General features: G+C 41.4%; 1 protein-coding gene across 6 annotated transcripts in view; it reads left to right on the top strand.

The window, feature by feature from the left end:
- Nucleotides 1-13,149, top strand: part of MDGA2 (MAM domain containing glycosylphosphatidylinositol anchor 2) — a 1,540,171-nt gene that overhangs the window by 674,683 nt on the left and 852,339 nt on the right. The window lies entirely within an intron of this gene.

The raw sequence follows: 13,149 nt of genomic DNA, 5'->3' as shown, positions 1-13,149 counted from the left end.
TAATTAGGACTATACAAACTGCACAATTTGGTGAATCTATCCCTAAATCCTGGAGTGGCGCAGACATTGTTTTAATATTAAAAAAAGGGAAGATAGAAACTGAGCCAGGGTCCTATAGACCAATCACGCTGATGAATAGCGACACTAAAATATACTCAAAAGCATTGGCAACAAGATTTGCAGCTATTATACCTCCTTTGGTTAGTAGTAATCAACATGGTTTTATTCCTGGTAGAGGGACGACACATCATACCCGGAAAGTCATAACCATGTTTGATACCGCAGAAGTTACAGGGAACCCGATGACTGTAATGTTGCTCGATGCTGAAAAGGCATTTGATCGGGTCTCCTGGGACTTCTTGTGGCATATTTTAATAAGAGCTGGGATGAAGGAGGGATTTGTCAAAGCCCTAAAAACTCTGTACAGGGATCCGGTAGCAGCTCTAAGAGTTAACGGGGGCACTATGGATCAATTTTCAATTAAGAGAGGCACACGGCAGGGGTGCCCTTGCTCGCCCCTTCTGTTTGCCATGTATATGGATCCTTTAATCCGCAGGATAGAGCTATGCCCAGACATTACTCCATTAAATACAATGTTGGGATCCTGCAAGATACTCGCGTATGCCGATGATGTGGCGGTGATAACACCAAACCCCACAGAGGCAATTGTTATGATAGAGGGGGAGGCCCGCAAGTTTGGACAGGTATCCGGCTATGCGTTGAATACCTTAAAGACCCAGATTATTAAGAACTCTATGGCTATCTGTAATGATAACCGTGTTGTACACGAAGGGCTCTATTTAGGAATTAACATCTCAGCGGATCTAGATAACTTGGTGGAAAAAAACATAGCCGCAATCATAGGTAAAGTAAGGAAAGATCTAGACCGTTACGAAAATCTACACTTATCATTAGTAGGACATGTGAATATTATTAAAATGCTGGTATTGCCTAAATTTTTATATATCTTTAGAGCAATTCCACTATTATTTGATAACAAATGGTTTAAAATCTGCAAGCAAATGATCAACCGCTTCGTTTGGGCAAGAGGCAAGACGCGGAGGGCCTTGAGGTTTATGTCGCTCCCGCGGGAAAGAGGGGGTTGGTCACTACCTGATTTAAAACTCTATTATTGGGCAGCGGCATTACAATGTATGGTGGGTTTGATTGGAGGAGCAGAAGAGGAGGGCTGGCATGATTTTGGATCGCTGGTCATTTATGGTCTGGCTCTTGGTATGAATACTGAAAATGTTTTTTTGAGATTCTCAGGGGGCAGTTATTTTAAAAGAACACATTTCAAGACTGTAATAGCTGCACATAATATTTGGAAAGGAATATCTAAAAAGGTGGGAATTGGGAAGTATAGTTTTTATACCAGATTAAAAAATAATCCCTCGCTTTCTAGTGAGGTCTTCTCGGATAACGTATTTCAAGAATGGGACAGGCGGGGGATAAGAAAAGTCGGAGATATGATGGGTTCCCATGGCATATTACAATTCACAGATTTGCAAAAGAGGTTTAACTTGGACACTAGACATTTTTTAAAATATCTTCAAATAAGAAGCTGTCTCATAAATAAGCAAGGGGGCGCATCGGGCTTCGAAAGAAATGCAATAATGGATCTTATGGAAAAAGGTATAGACTGCACGATTAAAAGATTTTAGTTAGAGATGACGAAAATAAAGAAGGATGATTTAGAGAAATGGGGAGACAAATGGTCTATGGATTTAAATTTGGATATAGACGTGGGCAGGGACATCTTTACTGAATCAATGGAAATGGGTAGGACAGCGCTGTGTTCATCGTCCCTCCAAGCTCAGCATTATAAGATATTATATCATTTGTAATACACGCCCGCTAAGATTGCTCAGTGGGGTGGTATAACTGGAAATACTTGTTTTAGATGTGGAAATGTAGATGCAGATCTGTTACATATTTTTGTAAGTTGCCCCCACTTGGATAAATTGAAACAAGATATTGCGAATTTCTTTCAGATTGCTATGACCTCGAATATAGAATTAACACCAGCTGTTATGTTATTGGGGCTAAGTATTGGTGAGCAACCGACTTGTAAGTATTTTCTGTTTGTTGCAATGGCGATTTTGAGGTTGATTGTGGCAACGGCCTGGCTAGATCCTAACCCTCTAACTTATCATCAATGGTTAGGCAAAGTAATGTCTATACAAAAGTTAGAAACAGCTATATATGCCAGAAGGGGGAAAAATGGTAAGAAAATGGGAATACAAATTTGGGAACCCTTCATTCGATGGAAGGTAGGCTTGGATCCTCAGGGGGGGATGGAATAGTTTGCTTACTATTTGATTTTGTTCTCTGTCTGTAATACTATGTTTAATTCTTTGCTGCAAATGGATTGAAATTAATGTGCCCTGTTAATGTTATAAAGAAAATGGGGGGGGGGGAAAGAAAAACCAATAAAATATTAAAAAAAAAAAAAAATGAGAAGAATAGTTTCTGTTCCTGCATCCTCATATTGGATCTCCACTTCAAAAGGATTCGCTCTTAAAGTTGCCCTTCATGTTGACTTCTGTTTGTATCTACCACCCTGATGACCAGTCCCAGCCAAGTGGTCACAGTTGGTCCCACTTGTGCATTTTGTCTCACAGAGGTGGTTCCCTTCTACACAAGAAGGCCAGTCACGTAAAGCCTTTCTCGGATGTACTCCAATGTATAGATTAGGGATACTGGACACACCTGTTCCAAACCTGCACGAAGTAGAGTTTTTAAAAGTTTCTTTTCCACTCAACTTATCAAAAATAATTACTTCCGTGAATTTGATCTTCAATAATGAGTTGAAAAGAAATTTAGGGGCCTATTAGGATGGCGGACGGACCTCCGTCCGTCCGCCACCCCAGAGGTGGAGGGACCATCCGCGGTGACAGCGGCGGTCACTCCGTGCGAATTAGGATGTGACCGCCCCCCTGGCGGTCACATCCTGTAACTTTAACGTTGCGGCAGGTGCTGCTTGAAGCAGCACCCGCCTCAATGTTAAAACTGCATGCATTGCATTTGCATGCACAAAGCGGCAGGCACCGCACGGTGCCTGCCGCTTTGTGAATGCAAATGCAGGGGGGTACCATAGGTACCCCCCATGTGCACCCCCACCACCCTCTTCACCCTGCGGGCCCCCCAGAAGCAAAGGTCCACATGCTTTTCCACGGCGGAAAAACCGCTGTGGAAAAGCATGTTTACACATGCTTCCTAATTTGGCTGGCGGTGTATTGCAGACACCGCCACCAAATAGCAGGCTACACCCCGCGGATCAGCGGGGGACGGACCTGCCGTCCGCCGCTGATCCTACCGCCATCCTAATCTGGCGGGGGGTCTTTGTAGCTACCGCAATGGTGAATCCGCATCCTCCGGGCCGGTGGTGGCTTCCGCCGGCCCGGAGGATGCGGATTCACCGCAATCCTAATCGGCCCCTTAGTATCTTTTTTTTTAGCATTTTACTAAGATGCGTTAAGGAATTCGTTCTATATTCACAATCAGGTCTGTTTATTGGAAAATGTTGCTTTACCTACAAAGTGACAGACATCTTTTTCAACTGCTCACTGTGGAGACAGATATTTTTGTTAATATTGAGCACCTTCACTTCTAGTCTCCTCTAGGATCACAAGCATTGATCTGTTGACACCTAGCGAGCTAGTCCCACCTTTTAACCGCAGACAGGGGACCCCCAGAATAAAGTGAATTCCGGTACCCCTTGCTACATTTTAACCTCCTTAGCACATCACTATACTATTTTGCCCACACACCCCCACTTCACCAAAAGGCTGTCGGATAAAAAGATCTCCGCCAAAGCGCCCCTCTTTGAGGTGAGCCCGTCGGGGATTGCACCGCCTCCCCGACGAGGAGCATACGCCGATGATGAAGCATGACACCCTTCTGGGTGTGTGAGGCAAATCCATCCGACATAATGGATGCCCCAGGGTGTCGCACGAACACCATTGGTCACGCCAGTTAAAACTCGTCTATCCCTCCATAGGAACAGTTCAGCAGCCCCCTCTTTGCTTGCCTATCACTGGATACGGACACAAGCTGTTACTGGACCTTCCACCCTTCCGGGTTGGTAAATTGTGTCTGTTGATCTAATTGATCACTTTTTCTCCCTCCTCTTTGTTAAAAATATTGAGCATGTCCCATTTATCCATTTCTGTGGACTTACAAGACCCATTTACGGGTGAATTGGTTAATTTAGGAAACTTGTTTTTCAAAAGTGGCACAACACTTTTCCTTTCCAGTTGTCATGCCAATGATTTTAAACTACATCCCAGCCAAACAACAATGGTTTTAGCCATTTATGTAGATGATATGGCTGCACACTTCAACACCACAGATGCATTTGTACTGCATTTCTGGTGGCATCTAACTATGGCATTAGTAGAAAGTCAAATATGCCAGTTGTGTCTCTTCAATTTAAAAGCAAATGTTGTGAAACCATTTAACATTCCCAAGCCAAAAAACTAAAAAGTGGAAGAACCACTGCAAACTGAATGCTTTCTTACATGAGGGAATTAATGTAAATCTATACAATACCAATCTCTCAGCTGGAATGTGTCAATGTAGTTTTATATTCAAGAACTCTCATATTGAACCCTATGAGCCACCCACAGAAGATGTATTACATTTCTGCCTGTGCAGAAAATGGCATTGAATGTGTAAATATCATTGTACAATAGGGAAAAAAATAAAAATTCTAGGAATTCTATTTTATTGATGCTTGTAGGAATGCAAACATCTGTTTAACAGAAGATTTCATTCTTGCTGCATATCGTTTTTGTGAAGATAGGGAAAATAATACCGAATTTAAAAGGAAATGTGTTTTAGATCCTGCAATTGCATTTCTTACATTATGCTTCATACAAAACCTATTTCAATTGAAAAGGAAATGTGTGTTATACACTGGAATTGCATTTCATACATTATACTTCATACACAATCTACTTTTTCTCAGGTGCAGCCGCATTATTTAGCATTCTATTTAATAAACTTGAAGTAACTAGAGAACTATATATTAGTGAACCATAGAAAACAATGTATAAAGTATATCAATTTTCTGGGACAACAAGATTTTCAAATGACATATTTGATATCTCGTGATCTGCCTGTAGTTAATGAAACAGATCAATATACTTTTTAGTGGATCCAATTAGAGAAAAATAACATTTTCTTAAAACTCCAAGGCAATGTGATACAGAAGAGATGTCATTGTGTATTTTTATTTCATTTCTATCCTACACTAATGAACACTTGAAAATGAAAGCCAGCATGTAATTTCATCAAGAAAGACAGAAGAAGCAATTTTCAAATATGTTAGATCTAGAAAGTGTTAAGATGCTTGTACAGTGATAGGCGATGCATACTGTGACTTCAATGAATTTATATGGTACATATCTTGAAGGCTATGCCAAATATAATTTGATACAGAAACTTGGGGCCCATTCACAAATTGCACTCTGTAGTACATTTTGCAGAACTATGTTAGACTTGCCAGCGCAAGGGTGGTCTTCCCCCAAACATTTTGCCTTACTCCTCCAATTTTTTGCTGATCCCTTTTTTGTTGACCACCTTGCACCAGTGCTACTGTGTGTCTGTTCATTCCCTAAAACATGGCAACATTTGCTTACACCAATTGGCATATTACATTTACTTTTAAGTCCCTAGTAAAGTGGTACACCATGTACCATGTGCAAGTATATTAAGTGCTACTACAGGTGCCACTAAAGGACCTGCAGCACTTATTGTGCCACCCACTTAAGTAGCTCTTCAAGCACATCTCAGGCCTTCAATTGCAGTCTGTGCATGCAGTTTAGACTGACATTTCAACCAGCCAAATAAACATTTTGATAGACCAAAACCTTCCCTTTTAATACATATATCCCACTCCTAAGGTACGCCCTACAAAGCCCAGGGTGCAGGTTGCAGTGTGTTTAAAAAGTGGAACATGTACTTCTACATTGTATATGTCCTGGTAGTGAAAAATTATTACATCGTTTTCCTCTACTACAAGGCCTACATTTTCCATGTGATAAAATTGGGATATCTTATTACATTTAATAGGTGATACCTTTCAATTGGGAACAGATAGGAATGTCAAGTTTGGTCTCTAAAGAATTGTAATTTAAGTCCTTCTTTAATGTTAAAGTTGATTGTTAAGTCACATAGGTGTTGGCAGGATGGGCCATCTGATTTGACAGGGTCTGGTAGAGCTGTCACCTACAACACTTGCAACATCATAAGAAAGCATGAAGAAAGCCCCTTCCTACTAAAGGTTAATAATGCTTTCAATTGTTACAGAGAAGCGGAGCCTACTACAGGGAATCACTGATACTCACCTGATGAACTACTATGACCAGCATGCCGAGGGACAACTATTGTCAACCACGCCCACTAAAGGCGGTTCTACAAAATAAATTGAGTATTGAACAGGTGATGTTATCTGCTCCCTCTGTACACAAGCTCATGATTAAGAGGCGTGGTGCCTCGAAACGGGTCGAGCATGAATGAAGTTTTGGGCTGACTGAAAGCAAGCTGCAAGAGGCAAACACTGTGAGGACAGCGTCGAGTGTCCCACTTGAGCGCAAGGGCGTTTTGGTTGTAAATATATATATATATATATATATATATATATGATTTTGAAAGTTAGAATAATACTATCACTCAGAGGTTGTAGCTGACACCAGGGGTTGTTTAATCCCAGTTACACGTTTCGCTTGTCAAGCAAACTTGCGATCAAGGTGTGACCAAGCTTGCTTGACAAGCGAAACACGTAACTGAGATTAAACAACCACTGGTGTCAGTTATAACCTTTGAGTGATCGTATTATTCTAACTTTGGAAATTGTTTGAGGTTGGCGTTGCTCCGCCAACGTTGTACGATCCTCTGCAGAGGGCGAGGGAAGGCAGAAGGAGCAGCCATTTGGTTATATATATATATATGAATGCACTTCCTTGATAAAATTAGAGCAGCACTCTGCTGACACTTTGAGGTTGTGGTACATCAGAAGTCCATCTCAGCTGATTCCTTTCCTCCCCACGAGGGATATCCATCTCTACATACAGAAGGACAGGCTTATGACATTTGCCCGCAAGTAATGGGGAGGTAGGTCACCAGGCAGGGATTCTTGGCAAATCACGTTCCTAGGCGAAACTAAGGTGTGGGGCATTAGGTAAGAGCACACTGCATTGCAGTACACATTGTTTATTCAAGAATCTCACTGCTTCAATAAATGTTGAAATCTTAGGTTGTGTATTTCTTCGGTATATCCTTTGGGTGGGAATGACAATCCAAACAAAAAGGTTTTAGATCTGTTACCGCAAGTTCCTTGGGGGGATCAGAGATGTCATGTTCTGAAGTTCCACACACATTTGTTACCCTGTAGGGTTAGTAGGTTGGAATGGTGTGTTGTAAGCTCGCAGGTCTATAGGCCAACATCTATGAGGGGGACTTGCACCATCCCAAAGTCTATGTTGTTCGACAAACGCACCGTTTTACCACTCTTGGTACAAGCCGTACTACAGACCTGTGGAAGACTCAGTAGGCTACTCTGCTACAAGAAGGACTGCTACTCTGCTGCCTTGCTACTCTGCGGCTCTACTGATGGTACGCTTAGTTGTTTACAGTCAGATAAAATAAGAGGTAGTGAGTGAGTGAGACAAAAAATGCAAAAAATGCATACTCTGTACAAAGTATAAGGTAAAAAACAGCTTCATGGGGAATCTTCAGGGAAATATTAATACATTTAAAAGGCATAGAAACAACTCCTATGGAGGAAAAATCATGGCTGATGTGCCATTGACAATGACAATAGCGTCAATTAGATTAAGGGATTCTTACTTGCAGACTATTTGGATACAAAGATGTGAGAAAGGACTCACAGTCTTGTGTGCACTATCATTGAGCCCCATAACTCCTGAAAAAAAGGACCCACATACACCGATAATAGGCAAGACTTTCCACTAAGAGCAATATAGGCAAATCTTTTTCAGAAGCATGGCTATCCACAGAGAAGTTTGTGTTGGGTTGTTTAGCAAAAACAGCTACCTTTTTATTAAATTAAAAAAATTAAGGCTCACATCAAATTTAAGGGAAGATATGAACACAATCCCTGATTAACAAGCGTAAACATTTCATGTTTGAAAAGCAAGGCAATCATCTTCAATATAAAATAATGGGACTGTATGATAATAATTTGGTTTTAGCATATATTTGGAAGACAAACCTGTACCTAAGTACCAAGTCACACTAATCCAGCAGTGAACAGAACTTTTTTCCTAATGCAAATATCTATGATTCAAATTTGTTTCTTCTGTAGTATACCATGGCGGACAGATCCGGCATTCTAACATGGCGTCGGGTGCTGCTGACAGCAGCACCCGCCGCGATGTTGAAATGCCATGTTGTACATTTCACAGCACTACGTGGCAGGCACCACATGATACCTGCCACGTTTTGCTGTGAAATGAAGGGGTTACCATGGGTACCCCCAGTGCACCCTCACCTCCCCCCCACAAGAGGGCCCACAATGGGCCAAAGTCACTAATCTCCACCAGCCTTTCCGTAGCAGTATCGCCGCCATGGAAAAGCCATCAATACCAGGCATCATGATTTCGTAGACAATGCCTGCTAGGCACCACCACCATTTCTGGCCCTCGGATCCGTCCAAAAGGCAATTTGTAGGATTGCTTTTGGCGGACCCGTGGTGGACAGTCTTTGCAGCCGCCACGGTCCAATCACGAGTCCCTCCGCCATCTTAACATGGCGGGGGCGATACGTGATACTATTACGGAAGGACTGCCACTGCATGGCTGGCGGTGACGTGCCTTCCGAATCGTAATCGGCCCCTAATTTACCACTTGTTAAACAATATTTACTCTGTGCAAACTTATGTTCAGATGCTTCACAAACCAAGACTCAATTAGCAGAGGAACGTTCCAAGTTAGAGCTTTTCTAAACTCTCAGATTCATCCAGCAGGCAGCTCCAACAATCCAGGTCATTAGTATGGAGTCTTTATCAGTCATGTTTCCTAAATGCTGCAAGAAATGTAGGGACCAAGGAAAGCACCACTAGCATCTGAAGATTGTTGGACAAACAATGTTTATTAATTCTTCTCAGGTCCTGTTCTTCTGCATCTCAGTAGCTAACATCAGGTTCCCAACTATCATTTATAAGCCCCAGGAGCCCTGCTCAGATAAGTCTTCAGCTTCATCCCTCTGGTAAGATTTCTTTACTGGACGCATCCTGATCGGATGTACAAGCCTGTCGCATGCATGGTGGACGGTCCCAGTTTACACCAGGATGGTGGATGGACTACCATGATGGAGTCCGTCCGCCATCCTAATGACCCCCTTAGTGCCAGGCAGATAATTGAGGTTTGTGCTATTCATTGGTCTGCATGCAAAATCAGGATTAGGATACAGAACACAGATGTACATATAGAGAAGAAGAAGTTATACTACCCTCTTGTCATTGATAAACCCAAAGATAACAACTAGGATTGTAGGGTGAAACACTTGCACATTAAGGATTCAAGCCCTAATGCTGGTCTTGAAATGTTATGTCCAGTGCCTTCATAGTGTTCTGTAAGAATGCGTGCTCCTAAGCATTTTCATTGATGCTTTGTATGACTTATGGGGGTCATGAAATGTTGCACTCTTGAGCATGACATTTGTGTCGAAACACGCACAGAGGAAGACTGGCTAAGCCATATTAGAGCACAAAAATCCTAAAATAAGAAGAACTAAAAAAGCTAAAAGATATTGAATGTATACTTGAATTGACCCTCTGTGGTTTTCAATGCATTATTTGTTCCACTTATGAGAACAGAAGCTATGTTTAATAATGAGCAGCATTCATAATATGACGAGTAAGGTATTGTTCCAAGCAGACTCTTAAGCATTAATTTTTGACGTAAGCTTTGTGATTTATGAAGTACATTGTGCAAAGGCAGCAGACTGTGATATGCATATGGATGAGAGTGAGTGGATATATTTGTTTTAAAATGTGTGTCAAACAAATTTGTTGTGTCATTTTACAGTAAAGAAGAAACATGTATCAATATAAGTGTAGAAATAAATATTGTTGATGTAAATACTAAATGGTACTAAGCTTTTACCACATTCTAGTTAATTTGAAGATTGCGGTTCTTTGATTAGTAAGGTTTGATGGGAATTCTCCATGCAATTTTGAGGTAATCTAGGTAAATCCAAGAAAATCAAGGAATACTAATGAATCTTGAAATTGGTCACTTTCACATGTGTCCCTTTGGAAGAAGTTGCAGGCTGCTCTGTACATTATACACAGTATCGCAAAGCCTTTTGAGAAGCAAATAACTTAACGGAACTTTTCTTCAAATACAGAGTAATGTCATCTGGCTCAGGATGTTAGCAATGTCCCAGCATTTTCAGCTTTATTAGGAATGTAGGCTTCTCCTCGCTGACCAGATCCAGTCTGTCACCATTCATTTATTTACCTGAAAACATGAGAATATTTTGAATGAGTAAAATTATAACCATGAATATTCACCTATCCAACAAGCATATCATTAGTGATGTAATATGTGAGGTCCTAAGCATTGCATTGTGGGGGGTGCAAGTCATTGTTAGCTCAAGTAACAATAACTATTGAATTTCACTGATTTGGTATGAGTGAAACTTGAGCCTAACTACAACATCCCTGTACACTTTTAGGTTTCTAGTGAATTTTAAAGGTTTTTCCATTCCATTTTCTAACTATAACGTACCTGTAAGCTTTGGTTTTTTTCAGTGAATTTTTGAGCTTTTTTAATGTTGATCCCTAACTATAATGTACCTTTAACCTTTGTTTTTTTTTTAAAGTGAATTGATAAGGTTTTTTCAATTTTATTTTCTAACTGTAACCTGTAATCTTTGAGAGTGAATCTGTGAGTGAGTGCATGAGTGTCTCAATTGGTGTGTAAGTGTATGTGTGGGTCACTGAGTGGCGGTATAAGTGTCTCACTGGGTGTTTGAGTGGGTATGTGAGTGTCTTAATGAGCCTGTGAGGGGATGTGTGAGTGTCTGAATGGGTGTCTGAAGGAGTCCCTGAGTGTGTGTGAGAGTGTTTGAGTGGGATTCCGATTGCTTCCATGAGTGTGTGTCAGTCTGTGCATGAGTGCCTGAGTGGGTCTGTGAGTGAGCGCATGAGTTTCTGAGTAGGTCTGTGAGTGGATGTAAGAGTCTCTAAGTGGGTCTGCTAGAAGGTCTGTCAGTGTCTGAGTTGGTCTCTGAGTGGGCATGTGAGTCTGTAATTAGGTCTGTGAGTCTGTGTGTAATTGTCTGAGTGGGTCTGGTAGTGGGTGCATGAGTCTCCTAGTGTATCTGTGAGTGAGTGCATGAGTGTCTGTTTGGGTAGGGAAGTGGGTGTATGAGTCTTTCAGTAGATATGTGAATGAGTACATCAGTGTCTGAGTGGGTCTGGGAGTGGGTACATGACTCTCTGAGTAGGACTCTGAGTAGATACTTGAGTGTCTGAGTGAGATGGTGAATGTGTGCATGAGTGTCTGAGTGGGTCAATGAGTGGGTGCAGGAGTCACTCAGTCAGTATGTGAATGGGTGCATGAGTGTCTGAGCAGGTCTGTGAGTGAGTGTATGTATGAGTCTCTGAGTGACTCTGTGAGTGGGTGCATGAGTATCTGAGGGGCTCTGTTAGTGAGTGTATGAGTCTCTGATGGGTCTGTGAATGGGTCCATTAGTCTGTGAGTAGGTGAGTGAGTGGGTGTGTGAGTGTCAGGGCGAGTCTGTGAGTGCTTCTGTGAATGACTATATGACTCTCTGTGAGTCTGTGAGCAGATGCATTGGTATGCAATGGAGTGTGTGCTATTTAATTAAAAAAAAACATTTTTAGGCAAGGTTTGTGACTCTGCCGCCATGCTACATGGGGGGCCACGCTGAGCATCATTTCCCATTTTCAAACTCATATGAGGTCCCTTACACAGCTGTATGATCTACCAATAGGGTCAGGTTACCCCAACCCTGACCCCTTCTATAATTTCTTAACATATTTTCCATCCCCCTGAACCATGCCCCACATCATGAAATTGCAGCCAAAACAGTTTACACAGGTTGCAGACACCCAAGCACAGCACCGATACTGGCATGTGCGTTTGCAAAGCTCCGCGTATGCATCGCAAATTATCCACGTCCCTAGATATCCAAATTTACTACTGAATGTATTTAAATAACAAAACGCACTCTTTCTGCACCAAGAGCTAACTTTCTGCCACATTTGGTGTAGTTCCGCTCACTAGTTCGTGCTGAAGTCGTATTAAAAATTCCCATGGGAAGTAACATAGGAAACAGTTTTTTCACCCCCATCTTTTACTCAGCCACCGCTTAACCAATCGCCCATGGACAACTAGAATGACCAGTGCCCTTTTTAAAAACATTTTTTTGTAAAGATTCGTCAACCCGCGCCAGAGATATAGGTAAGTCTGAAAATGCTTTTCCTATGAAAATATGGTCCTAACTATAACTACCCAGTGGCAATCGCCAGTAGGTAATATACATATGTATATAGAAAGAGCATGCATGAAAGGAAAAATATATGTATGCAATCTTTGATTTGAATTTAGCTACAATTATTGAGTAATTTTAAAAATAAAATATATTTTATATATTTGCATACAGAGAGAGAGAGAGCGAGAGAGCGAGAGAGCGAGCGAGAGAGAGAGAGAGAGAGAGAATGAACAACATTTTAGTGTTTTGGACTCGTGTGTACATTTCGATCTAAAATGTAGTATGTGATGCAGTGAAAACTAGTGTATATGTTTTTAGGATTAGGGTTTATATAATTATGCCTTTGTGTGCTTTAGATTCATATAATAGATGTTCTGTTTATCTCTACACCTCTATAGTGTTACATTTTGGGAAGGTCCTGCACGAATGAGCTTTGCTAGTAAGGGTCATGTACAAGGCCCGTGTAAGGATGTGGGATATTAGTTTGGGTTATGAGTATAGTCGGGTTGTGGAGATTAGGAGACAATGGGAGAAAGGTTCCAACTGGATCTTTTAACACCAGAATTTCGAGGATTATGTTCAGAAAACTTCATTTCATGAGAAGGTAGGTTTACACATGTACCTAGATTGGTGGAGTTGCTGTCAAATGTGAAGAGG

The sequence above is a fragment of the Lissotriton helveticus genome, chromosome 9 (genome assembly GCF_964261635.1).
Source record: "Lissotriton helveticus chromosome 9, aLisHel1.1, whole genome shotgun sequence".
NCBI lineage: Eukaryota > Metazoa > Chordata > Amphibia > Caudata > Salamandridae > Lissotriton > Lissotriton helveticus.
The sequence above is the reverse complement of the archived record's forward strand: the minus strand, read 5'-3'. Positions and strand labels throughout refer to the sequence as shown.